Raw genomic sequence first — 14,057 nt, 5'->3', positions numbered from 1 at the left:
GAAGTGCAACTTTCTTTCCAATTCACAAAGAACACTAATAACATCACTAGAGTGTTCATCAGGGTATTTACATTTTAAGAGTAGGAAATGGAAAAAAAGAATGAAGTTCTTTTGAATACCTGAAAAAAGAGTTTTACTTTGATTGGTATCTTGTGCTGACAGAAATCCTATCACAAGAATTTTTATATGCTTGAAAGAAATTGACATTGTGCTAGGGGATATTAAATCCTCCCCCCAACCCTAAAATCTCAGTGGTAATTCTCTTCCTTATTATAGAACTAAACCTTGTCACTCCCCACCTCCAGTGTGTATGGATGGGAATCATAAGAGCTTTACCAATTTGGAAACAAATCAAAATGCCCTTTCTGACTTTTTAATAAAATTGTTCCAGTCTTTTTATTCATCATCTTAATAGTCATGCTGTTAGTAGATTGTATCCAACTAAGAAAGTTATTCATTTAAATAAGAATCTATTCACTATTGTAGAATTCACAGAAGAGGCTTAAGCAATATGAATAAAAGAATTACTTGTCTGTCAATATGGGAGAACTTTCCTAGATCATTGGTGGTAAATTAACTATTTTAATATGAACTTTATTTTGATCATACATATAAATATTAACCATTCTTAATTACAAAAATAAATAAAATATATAAATTAATAAAAATATAACATATATAAATAAAATCTACAAAGAAATATAATATAGCCATTACATATAATTTATACATATGCCATGAATGAGTATACATGTCTAAATATATAATTATCACTAAAAAGACTAATATATATATCATCAGACCTAAAATTTGCAAGTAAATATACACTAAACTGATAATTTAAAAACATAGCTACATTTTTTCTATTATGCTAACTCCTCTTATATGCAAATATAGGCCTTAGATCAAAAGATGAAAGATGAATCAAGTTCAAACTCCAACTGTGCTGAAAAAACATACAGTTCATGCTAATGAGAAAAAAACGTATTCTTTCCAAAAGTAAAGAACATTGTTAACATAAATATTAAAAAAAGTAATCTAAAACAATACAAAAGATACTAAAGAGTTTGTAGTTTTGGTTTTTTTTTTTATTTTATCAATAATATGTCATAAAAAGTTCTACGTCCTGCTCATCATATAATTGAGGACATTCAAATGTATAACCTATAGTAAACTGCCTATATCATACCCCTCTCTCCAAAAACAAAATGACTTGGTCACGAGTTTCTGCATAAGAAGTAATACACATTATATGATATGGATATGAATTTATAGATCGTCTACTCAAATTATGATGTCCAGATTTGTTTGGAGAGAGCAAACCCTTCATAATACTTACTATGGAACAGGCAGTCCTCTAAGTTCTTTACTGATAATTAGCTTACTTAATCATCACTAATAAGCCCACACTGTTGGCACAATTATTCTACCCATTTTACTGATGAGGAGACTGAAGCACATAAGTATGTGGCACTTATGTGACACACATCATTCACCCGTGATAGCAAAGTATAAATGGCAAAGACTGGATCTGAATGCACTCAATCCCTGTTCTTGACCACCTCATTATGCTGCCTTTTCTGTGCATTTTTAAATATAGTCTTAATAATGAGGTCTATAAAACAGATGAGGAGTTTATAGGAAAATTAAATTGAGAACAGAAGAGTGGGTAAAAAACATTTAATTAAACTTTCTTTATGACAAATGTATTCAATGTTAAAAAGATCCAGTGATTAGACAATGACCAAACTAACAATATCTGATTATATTAATTTTAGCAGTTTAGCCCTCTCTACAATAAAGTAGTAAAATTACCTTTACATCAAAGGCATTAAATTGTATTAGGATTATCTTTGAAAGTTCTACCCCATACGTAGGGTTTTAAAAATTAGTGCATAAATAGATATCCTCTTAAATTATATAAAATTATATCCCCTCTACACCAAAAAATTATATGGTAAAACAAAAATAGTGTTCCCAAAACAAATAACTAGACAACTCAGTCTTTGTTTATATTCCAAATTTAACTGGACTTGCCTCAGAAGTTTGAGAATTTGAAGAAACATAAAATATATCCTTTCTCCTAAAGTTTAGGAGTCAGAATTTCCAGTAAACTATGGTGGATTAATATATTGCCTAATACAGCGCCACTTAGCTAGGTGACTAGTATGGAACTACTACTATAGAGAGAGCCTGATAAACCTGTGCTTTAGAGTGATTAATAATTTAGAAAGTCAGCATTTCAGATGAATGGCATCAAAGATCGATCTAAAGGAGAAGCAGTGGCAAGGATACATTGAGATATCATAAAACTATATGGGTTTGCGAAGCAGACAAATCAAGATTTTGAATCCCCGCTTCAGTTCTGTCTTGCTATGTGACCTAAGATCAGTTATTTCACCTCTTTGAGCCTCTTGTTTCTCTCATCTGTAAAATCAGAAAGAGCAAATATCATCTTTGAAAGGTTGTTGTTGGGATTTTATGTCATAAAATTATATGGAGCAGTGAAACTAGCCTTGAATATTGGAGTCACTTTAATGCAGCTTAGCTCCCTTTATCATTCCCCTTATGTGAGACTTTTCCCAATGCTTGTCCTCCAGATGTGAGGTTTCCCAACCCATCGCTATTTTTTCCACTGTGCAATTGGTGAAACACTTCATACCTTAGATATGTGGTCAAAGTAGTAAGTGATAAATTTGTTATAGGAATAAAAAAACAAACATGGCGTAAGGCTGGGCACATTGGAAATGTTTAATGGACTCAATAATAACAATACACTCTTTCTTACTCTTGATTTCCCCTTGACTATGGAGAACACCCACTCCTAACCCAACTCCTGACTCCCCACCACCCTGTTTTTCTAGCTTTACAATTCATCATATTTTAATGTAATCTGAAATTATTAGGAAAATAAAAGCATTTCACTTCTACAAAACATGATAGGGCTCATCCCTTATTCAATGTATTTCTGCAATAATTAACTTTCCTAGGTGTTTTTCTTTCCCTAGTAATGGATAAGTTCCCATTTTTTAATTTCGTTTTCTGGTTAATTATTCCAACCAATTGTGAAGAGGAAATGAAGTGCCCAATAACGTGGCCACTTAATGCAACAAAACATCTGTATTACTCAAAAGCATCTTGTTCAACCACTGTATCTCCACACATATTTTCAGAGACATTATAAAAATAGATAATGACTCAGATTTAAAAATAAAATAATAACAGGTCTCAATTATTTTACATAGGGTAAGCCAAAAGTGTTTTATGTGACTAAATATGTTGTTGAAAAATCTCAAATTTTAAACATCATTACAAATATTTTTCATTTAATCTATAAATTTCAAAACAGTGAGCTTTATATTAAACAATTTGCCTTTGGACTGCAATATATTAAGCTGTGTAAAAGCTTTATCAATGTCATGGGAGAGAGTTATATAAATAAATAATATATAAAAGGTCTCCATGGACATGAAATGCTTTTGAACTAATCATAGCATCTAGAGCTTTCATTCCAAGTTGTCATACAATTAAAAAAAAAAAATAAAGTCTTATTAGAAAATTCATATGCAGTTTAGTAATTTAATACTTCAAAACAACTCTTATTTCAAAGTGTGGTATCCTGTAATAGTAAGTTTTCCACATGTTTTTTAAATAAATAAATTCTTAAAATAGCTAAGAATTTTAATACTTTGCTCCTAATATCCACTCGAGTGATCTATGAGGATACAGCCAGATAGATCTCCTGTTAAATTAATCAGGTTTAGGACTATCCAACTTGTTCATTGTACACATAATCCAGAGGAAAGTGCAGAGCAATATCTGGATGACCCAGAATTAAAAGAATTGTCAGATAAAAATATACAAGGATGCTTCAGAAAAAGTCAATCTGACTAAATCACTCTATCTTATTCTATTATTTGTTATGATCATAACACTTAACACTGTAAAATGTCATCTTGTTCCTTTATTTTCTTCTGTCTTGTATTTTTAAATGTAAATTCCATGAGAACATAGAAAAAATAAACCAAAAAGTAATAATACATACATGGGGAGAGGGTATATTCTACTCTTTCACAATCTATAAAAGGTGCTATATGTACCGAACCTACCATTAGTCACAGCTCACAGTGCTTAGTTCTACTTCTAAGAATTCTACATCATTTTTTTTTTCCTCACAGTCACCTCTGCCTGCTGAAATCTCTCCCTTTCTTAGATATGTGAGGATGTTGGCATTCCAGGTGTTGAAGTAAAGGACTATTAATAGAGAATTTTCTATAAATAACTAATTCTGCTATGAAAAAAAAAGGATGAGACCAATTAACCTTTGATCAGTAAACTTTTAATTTTTTAGGCTTTAAGAGAAAAGAAACTGGTATTTTTTTTGACGGTGTGGTAATCTTGCCTCTTGAGGTTTGAGAAACACATACCTAATAGTTATGCCTTCAGGCAAAAGTCTTCACTAATCAAACCACTAATCTGCTGTCTGAGGTAACATGCCACAAACCACGTGAGCTGAAAATAGACTGTCATTAATGGGTTTCTATATGGTCACTGTGAATACTGCAATAGAGAGAATATGATTACCTGTCAGAAACATTTTGATTGCTGAAAAAACGGATGGGTAGGTGGGCGTGTGTATGTAAAATCTTCACTATTACAAAAGTGATATCCAAATTCTTAAGGATTTAGTGACATGTTTAAAGATAGGTAAGTAGGAAGGTAGGTAGTATTAGGTTGGTGCAAAAGTAAAGGCGGTTTTTGCAATTATTTTTAACCTTTTAAACTGCAATTACTTTTGCATCAACCAATAGCTAGATAGATTGATAGATAGATACAGATTGATAGATATATAGATAGATGAAATTAGCATGACACATCTTTCAAGGATACTGAGTTTTAAAGTAGATTCTCATGCCTCTGTGGATCTAAATTATTTTGCAAGCCAAGCATTAAGAATAATAGTCTACTCTATGTATAGCAACAGATTATTAAAAATGAAGGGATAGATTTTAACAGGTTGAACGGTTTGCAGAATTTGCTTTCCTCTGCTATCTTTGTACTGCGCTGGCAAATCATTGACCTTGGACTGCAATGGATACTGTCTATGTAAAATGAAAGTCTTAAAGGAAGCAGTGACTAAGAAACAAAACACACGCTGAGTTAAAGCATTTACCCTTTTTAAATCAACGTTTCTATACTTTCCTTTGCAACCCTCCTATATTCCTTTTGTTAAAATATCACTTTTTAAGTGGAGAAATATTTACTTCAACATGTGTTTTGTTAAAAAAAAAAAGATGGAGGGAAAAATTCCTTGGCATATACAAACAGCTTAATACTGGGAAAATGTTTACATGTAGCTGTAAGGCTAGAATAAAAGTTCAAATTGTACTACTTGTTTCTTTCCAATTTTGTAAAGATTTTTGTAGAAGCTCTCTCCTTATAACAGTTCTCAAAACTTTGTCTGTCAACATACCTAAACAACTTCACCGAATAGATGCAATTTATTTTTCAGTATGTCAAGTCTGTTAAGGCAAATCAATTTTTTAGAAAAACAGACATCTCAATAGATTGGTGAATCATTTGAGGTAGTGCATAATTAGAGTGAAATATAGACAACCTGCAGAAAATTTTCCTTCAGTGATTCATTATTTTGTCTTATTTAGTTGATAGACAAGAACTCAGTTTTCTGTTATTTTTGTTCTTTTTAAGTACCTTGTGTGCAATTAATGTAATAGACATTCCAGTCTGAATATTTTTTTAATATTTCCAACTTTGTAAAATAATAAACTACCTCAATTCACTTTAATTAAAATAATGACATAATAACAATCCATTTAGAAAAATGAAACAACTAGAAACAGTGGTTGGCTCTTAAAATTTCTTCCAAACATGTAAATTGGCATTCATTTTAGAAGTTACTTTTTTCTTATCTGAACACGTTAAATGATTAAATGAGCATATTATGTTGCTTCAGTAATATTTATAAATAATTAGGTAAGTCTATATTTATAGATTTAGTTCTTAGTATCCAATGCATTATTATATAAAATCCATGAGTTTAGCAAAAAGGTACTCTTATGCTACACTCATGATCAGGAATTATTGCATTCTAAGAATGTATCTAATCAGATAATTGTAGTTCATATGTGTGCCCTAAGTACAAAGAAGAGTTTTTCTAAAATTTCTTTCCATTACAATGATTATTTATAATTCAATATTATTGCAGGAATTGATTAACCTATTGTTCAATATAAAATTTGACACAACACAATATACAAAATGGTCAGGTATTAAAACCATCTAAAAATAATCTGAACATTTGCCTAACTCTTATATTGCCGAATAAACATCTGAAAAAAAACTTGCAGGAGGGAAAAAAGATGCCTTATGCATTTAACCTCCCTGGCCTTCTCTTTGTTAGTAATGCTTCCCAATAAAATTTATATTCTCAGTATCAAGGCAGAGCTGAGAACTTTGTGTGTGTGTGCCAGTGGTGTGTTATTGTGAAGTCCCTTGGAGTGACACTTGTGAAATCTTTCCTTGTGCTCCAAGGATGGTGAGTCTACAGTTTTGGAAGGTTATCAACACTGGGAGTTCCCCTGTTGGCCAGGAAGGGGGCTTCCATTTACAGCTGTGACACATGGAGACAAGTCATTTTTCTGGTGCTAATAATTTGTATCATATATGAAATTGTTGAAACTTGCCAGCACTGTGTCAATTGCTTTGCATAGATCTGTTCATTAAGTCTGCACAAAAACCATCTAAATGGTTGTCAGCTCACACACTCTCTCTCTCTCTCTCTCTCACACATACACACACACACACAGAGAGACATATTTTAAATGTTATTATATCACTATATAGATTGTAATAGAAATTACAATATTTCTACTTTGAATGTGCTATGTATCGAACATGTAATATAAAGTAAATGGTTAAAGTAATCATAGGAGTATTTTATTCATCCAATGAAGTGATATGATGATTAATTGTATGTATCAACTTGGCTGGGCCATGGTACCCAGATATTTGATGAAACAGTATTCTAGATATATCTGTGAAGGTGTTTGTCATGCGGGGTGTCATGCAGGGTGTCATGCAGGGTCTCTGGTCCCGCTCCCCACATAAGAACGTAGGACATAGTGAGACCAAAAAGGACATAGTGAGACCAAAAAGGAACACCCGCGGAGCCATAGGTAGGGGAGTCATACCACTGTAGTCTCGCTGGTGGCTGGGTTGGAGACACAGGAAGCCGGAGCCACACATCCGCAACCTGCCGTTTACTTCTCTCCACCAACCAACCTCACTTGCTAGCTGCAATCCTCCGTGCTAACTGCAATCCATGCTTGCCAGCTCAGCCACCATCTTCTTGCTAGCGCCCATTTTCTGCTAGCGTAGCCACAGCAGTTATATCAGTGGACAATGGCTCACTGGTTATAACTGAAGGCCAACTAGCCACAGCTGATAGCCATCCAATCACAGTTGATGGCCATTTACTACCTGAGTGAGCACCTTTCCATGTGAGGGCGAGAGCCTGGAAACTGCACTCCTGGCTCTGTCTCTCTGATTAACATTTAACTTGGTGGACTTTGGGTAAAGCCGATTACCCTCAATAATGTGGGTGGCCTAATAAAAACACTTGAAGTCCTTAATAAAATAGAGACTGACCTCTGAGGAAGAAGGGATTCTGCCAGCAGACGGCCTTTGGACTTGAACTGTAGCTCTTACAGGGATCTCCAGCCTGCTAGGCAACCAAGCTGAATTTGGATTTACCAAGCCTCCTTGGGGCATGGGCCAATTCTTTAAAAATCTCTCTCTCTCTCTCTGTCTCTGTCTCTGTCTCTGTCTCTCTCTCTCTCCCTCTCCCTCTCTCTCCCTCTCCCCTCTCTCCCCACTCTCTCCCCAATCTCGTGAGAACTCAGGAGATCTACAGGAACTGGCAGGGTAATTCCAGGATGAGAAACACTTGTGTGCCCAGGGTGCTGGAGGCCCTAGTTTCAGACTCCTCTGTAAGGAGTATGGCTCACACTGATTAAGCAAACCCCAATGCTCGTGGACATTTTGCACTCCTTGCCCCAACTCAGAGGGTATGTATATGTGTGATATGACACATATACACATATGTCATATCACACATATACATACCCTCTGAGTGGTCTCTTTCTCTGGAGATTTCTAACACAGGTATGGAAGATACAATATTAACTTTGACTATCACATATTATCACTTAAATTTTAATTACTTTCATTAGTAAAATGCCACTTAATCTTTGTAACAATACCTAGGAAATACAAGAAAGGGCTCATGTTAACCATATTTTATAACGGAGGGAACTGTAACTCGGAGGATTTAGATTAAATAACTGACTTCCCAAGTTGCAAGGCATTATTGTACTTGTACTCAGGCTTCGTAACTGCTTTTTTATGGTCTTTCTTTCTTGGCCTCCAAAGGTCATTCATTTATTTAGTCCTTGGTTCGTCAACACTTTCAGTTTCCAATTCTTTAACAGAAATGGAAGCTCACAAGTGACCTCCATTCAACATAATTTCTGCAACTTTTACTTGGCAAATGAAGGAGAATTGAGAGCAAAAGTAGAACAAATGATATTTCATATTTTTATTTCCTCTTTTCCTCCCAGCTTGAAAAAAAAAAGAATACTTCTTAATTAAGTTAACTTAATTAAGTCAAGATCATTACTAAACTTGGCTTTAACAAAAAGTATCCATTTGGTTAAAATTCAATCAGTTTAACCAATTTGAATGAACGTGCACAAAAATTATGAAAACTAGTGCTGTCTCCTCTGCACCAACTACACTCTCTCCTTATTCTTTTACATTTTGGATACAACCTTGACAAAATGAACTGTAAATCAAGGTTAAGGTTTGAAATAGAAATTGCTTCCTGCAGTTAATTGAAATTATATAGGAATTATAGCTCCAAAGAATGTCACCCTTGCTTATGTGATCTAACATGAAAAAATAAAATAAAATACATTTCTCCATATTTTAAACTATTAGATTACTCATCTAGTCTGCAAGCAAGATGGTCCAAAGCCATTGATGCAAAGGAAAGATAGAGTATGTGTGACCCCAGTGGCTGTCAGGTACCTTTATCAGCAGTTTCTCATGTAAGCTCCTAGCTGGGATGAGCAGTAGTATGAAGAAAATAGTTTGTATCTATATTTTAAAACAATATTCCCTCTCTAAGGAACTGGAACATTTTTCAGAATGTCAGCAGAGATTTGCATGAAACAATTTTAAATCTCTGATTAAATAGCCTCTGTTATTTTAAAATGGTGCTCTTTTTAAAAGTATTCTCTAGCATTTGTTGTAAAAATGTTTGACTGGACACATACTTTTACTTTTAACTTCCTCCTTAAGCCTCATGTAGAAGATAAGTGCTATTCTGAAAAAAGGCAAAAATACTCAGGTTTGGGAAAAATCAGAGAAGAGACCGAAGAAGAGGAGGGATATTTGTAATCTCGAAAACAGAGACAAATAATATATTACTTATTAGATCCTCTGAAAAAACAGAATGCTAAACTGGTTGTGGGTAGAGAATCAAAGTTACACAGCAGAATGTCCCCAATGCTTGTGGTTTGGAAAAATCCTCACTATTACAAATGGAGTAGCAGTGAAATGGGTTTAGTGTCTGTTCAGGACACCAACAAAACTGTCCCTTTTCCATTCTACCTATGTTAAAACAAACAAACAAACAAACAAACAAACAAACCTAATGGTGTAATCTCTGGAAAGATGAACAAGAGAATCTCTGAATTGAGAGATACCCTAGGACAGAGTAGAATACTGAAAATATATACATATCATGGATGCTGAAACTGAATTTCTACTTCTATGATTTAATTATCCCTCCACTGTAGTCTCCTTTTCCTTTTTATATTTTGATTACATTTTGGGGAGATGACCCAACACAGTGAAAAACAGAGCAGGAGAAAAAAACTAAAGAAACTCATTCATTAGCTCTACTGGCCTAGAAATAATGCTCTAAGTGCCCACCATTTGCTAGATACTGTTCAAAGTATCTCTATTAATGAATCTCTATTAATTCATTTCATCAACACAATGCAATGAGGCATATATTATTATTTTTATCTTTCAGATGAGAAACCTGGGACAGAGAGAAGTTACCCAGTTTGTCTAAGTGGTAGAGACTGAGATTTCTATTCAGGGGGTTTAGATTAATAGCCTTTATACTTAAGACCACCCCTTTCTGCCTGGTAATGGAGAATTAGATGTAAAATTAAACCAGAGGAGAGGGTAGGGGGAACTATGAAAAATAGAAAGACTATGAACAAACTGCCCAGGGGTTATTATAATCAGACTTAAAGATCTAGAATTCTCTCCAGAATGTGACTACAAGGTAAAATTTCGTTCAGCAATAAATACTTTAGTCATTATTCGAAAAACACAAAACTGGAATTAGATTGAAGTAATTCTGTGGATTAAAGATACTTATTTGTACCCCTTTTTCATATAAAATTTTGTAACATATATTTTAACCACTTTAATATATACGGTGAAACTTACTTCAACATGTTTAACTTTCCATCTATTAATATTTTCATCATTGACTGCATTGATATGTTTCGTTAACAAAAATTATGTTAATATTTGTACCATCATGATAAGATCTACCTTTCCTTATCTTTCCTATCACTACAATCGCATCCAAACCACAGAACAAAATCAAAGATGCTAATTATTATTCTAGGAGCATATCAGCTTTCCTTGCCAATCTTATTAAAATTTTATGTCAACCTTATGTCTCAAAGCATCAATATTTTTTCATGCCTTGGTTTTGTGTAATAGTAATAACTTTAATGTTACATTTGATGTATTAATAAAAATAATTTTTCCATAGTGATAAAACTACCTATAAATATGTCCTGCCTTTTGAGTACTATAGTCTGTTACGTAGTATCAAGTCATATTTACATTGGTCAATTATATTTTTGAATTCTGAAATCATAAATTTTGATTCTGAAATTAGTATTTTTCATAAAGTACTATAATTTAAAGTGTTTGTAATGGAATAATTGTGAAAATGGATCAGTTTCTCAATTTCCTAAGGCATATTTTCAAATTTTATTAAAATGCAATAGTAACAAAATTATTTGCATAAGATCAAATATACTCTTGGATTCTAAAATCAATTTAAATTCGAACACAAAAGTGCTTCACCACCTCTGTTTCATAGTTTTAATAATGAAGTTGCCATTCTTTGCCAACCATGGTCCAAGAATTTTTTCCACTTACTCCCAACATTTTAGGACTGCGGATTAAAAATTTGATCAACCTGATTAACTGAAGGTCAGTTGTCACTTGCTTTTGAAATATGAACATGTTTCCTTGAGATTGTACATAGAGGGATTTCCAAAGCGAGGAGCTATTTTGAGTAGCTTCCAGAAACATCTCTTTGTAACACCTCCTTAACTGATTTTCTAATCACTATGCAGAAGATTTCACTGCCTAATTAAAGGACTGGTGCAGTGATGAAGATAAAGAATACAGAACAGGGCTGCAAGCTAATCTACAAGCAAAACACAGGAGCTACTTGTCAAGAATAAGGGCATATTTTATCGACAGCTGTGTCCAATAAGAATGAGTGATGCGGTTAATATTTAATATTAATGAATTTCTGCCATGATTGTTACTTCCTCACTATGTCTCACTGTGCTCAGTAAAATAATTAATACAGTAATTTATTGAAATTCCATTTCAAATGGCAGAATGTTTAATGAATAATACTCATTTTCAATGTAAATTCAACCTCATTATAGGAACTGACAATATACAAATCCAATGAAATAAATGTATAGTTAATCAAGTTAACTGTTCAATTTATTGTAAGATTCTGTTTTGAATACATGAAATAGATATAATGTTAATTACACATATATGATAGAGATACGGTGTTGACAATTGCCATCATTATTGTGTAAGAAATTGTTGGCTCAATATGCAAATGGATTAATGGTCATTTACAAAGGGAATACACATGTGGTAATAAAAGGTCCCAAACTCTAAAGCCAGATACTCTACCAATTATTAGTTCAGTGGCATTGTCAAGTTACTTGACAAGCTCTCTGAGATGTATTTTCCCTGTCTGTTAAAAAAAAGACAGGAGTGATACTATATACCATCTGGAGTTTTTGTGAGCATAAACAACATGTACATAAAACACATGGGGGCATGCCAGGTTTTTAATAAATGTTATTTATCTCCCCGAACATAGATCATGATACCAGCTCCAAATTATCCAACCCAAATGAAAGGAATAATGAACATTTTAACATGCTCACTCACTAATGTTTACTATCCAAAATATTTCATATGAAGGTTTATAATTTGAATAAATTTACATTTGTATTTTAATATGACCCAGGTTCTGTAAACATCAATAGCAATGTCATAACAAGTAAGATATAGGAACAGAGTACAGAATTGTATATATCTACATCTATGTTTATGGCTATATATATGTGTGTCTGTATCTATCTATAAACATAAACGTGTGTGTGTTAAAAAAAAAAAACAACAACTGACTTTTATGCATTTCCCACAGGGAAATGAAGAATAGTTAAGGAAAATATTTAATGTAATTTAAAAAGAAAATGTGTTACCAATCAACTAAATGGATGAAACAGACAAATAATTGAGAAATAAAGAAACTTAATAAATATTACATTTACAATAATTTTTAAGTAGTAGTGGAAGGCTGAGGTGTAAAAATAAATCATTCCATTAAAATATCACCAAAGGAAACAAGAACATTCTGAATTACTTTAATATACTTCAAGTTTCTTTCAAAATTCTATCCAGTCTGTTAAAGAATGCTCTTACTATACGTACCTAGAGATTGGAGGCTTAATTTGAATTCGGAATTTTTCAGATCTTTAAATTAGAGATCATGTATTAAGAATAAAATGACCCGGTGTATTAGGATTGGGGATTTCTTCTTTTATGTACAAACAGATATTAATCTTTAAAATATGAATATTAAAAAGACTCTTTAACAAAAACACTGAATTCTACGCTTCCAATGCCAATTAGTTATATTTCTCTGTCAGCCACAGAATAAACTCTCTCAATAAATGCATGAAAGACACTAAAAATATAACCAGAAAAAGGAAATGGGAGGTGGATTTGCCTTAAATCAACCATGGGATTTTTCATGTTCCTTTGTTTATCAGAAAATTAATACTCTTGTGAAAGTGTAACTTTAAAAAATTCAACCACCCTGATTAGTTGAGTACGTTGAAACCTCATGCTCTGCCTTTTGTTTGAGGTATTTGGCACAGACTTTTTATGGTCTACCTAAACTCAGTTTTCCTTCTCTCCTTAATAATATATCTGTAGCAGGGCAGATGGCGCTCAGCTTCCTTGAAGTCAAGTGTAATGAAGTTTTTGCTAATAGAATTGAGCAGAAGTGAAGTGTATCACTTTTGAGTCTAGGACTTCACACTTTGACTTTATAGTTTATCAAACTCCTTTTCACTTCCTGGAACCGCAAATAATAGATTCACCAAACTGGTACTGTTGGAGAAGAAGGCAGTATCCTGAAATATGGCAGAGGGACAAGAGAAACAAAACCTGAGTGATGATGTAAAATCGACACATTCCAACAGACTCAAACACTCACTCATTTTAAGGCTATTATATGAGAGGGATAAAAATCCATGTCATTTAAATCACTGTATTTTGAAATGTCTTTCTTAGAGAACTTTTGGCCTCTGTCCTAAGTGATTCAAGTAACCACATTGAGTGAAAATGCCATGAATAAAATCTGCATACAGCTATGGAATATTCATATGTTTTAAAGTTGTTTTTAATATACTGCAAAACAAAAGATATTGTTTCACATTAATTGGGTATGACAATGTGTTAAATATTGGACTTTTTCAAGTGCTAAAAATATGCAGTTTAATTTTGAGAGATAAGTAAGGAAGCTAGAAATGAAGAAACCTTCATTTAATTTATGTTTTTATGTCTAACTTTCTCTGTTCTCACACCATGGTTTTCCTGCTTGGGCCACT

The 14,057-nt window shown here is 33.0% G+C and overlaps 1 protein-coding gene across 3 annotated transcripts in view; it reads right to left on the bottom strand.

Annotated features, from left to right (window-relative positions):
- Nucleotides 1-14,057, bottom strand: part of CADM2 (cell adhesion molecule 2) — a 1,072,141-nt gene that overhangs the window by 567,644 nt on the left and 490,440 nt on the right. The window lies entirely within an intron of this gene.

Source organism: Rhinolophus ferrumequinum, chromosome 2 (genome assembly GCF_004115265.2).
Source record: "Rhinolophus ferrumequinum isolate MPI-CBG mRhiFer1 chromosome 2, mRhiFer1_v1.p, whole genome shotgun sequence".
Taxonomy (NCBI): domain Eukaryota; kingdom Metazoa; phylum Chordata; class Mammalia; order Chiroptera; family Rhinolophidae; genus Rhinolophus; species Rhinolophus ferrumequinum.
This window is presented reverse-complemented; position numbering and strand designations above follow the sequence as displayed.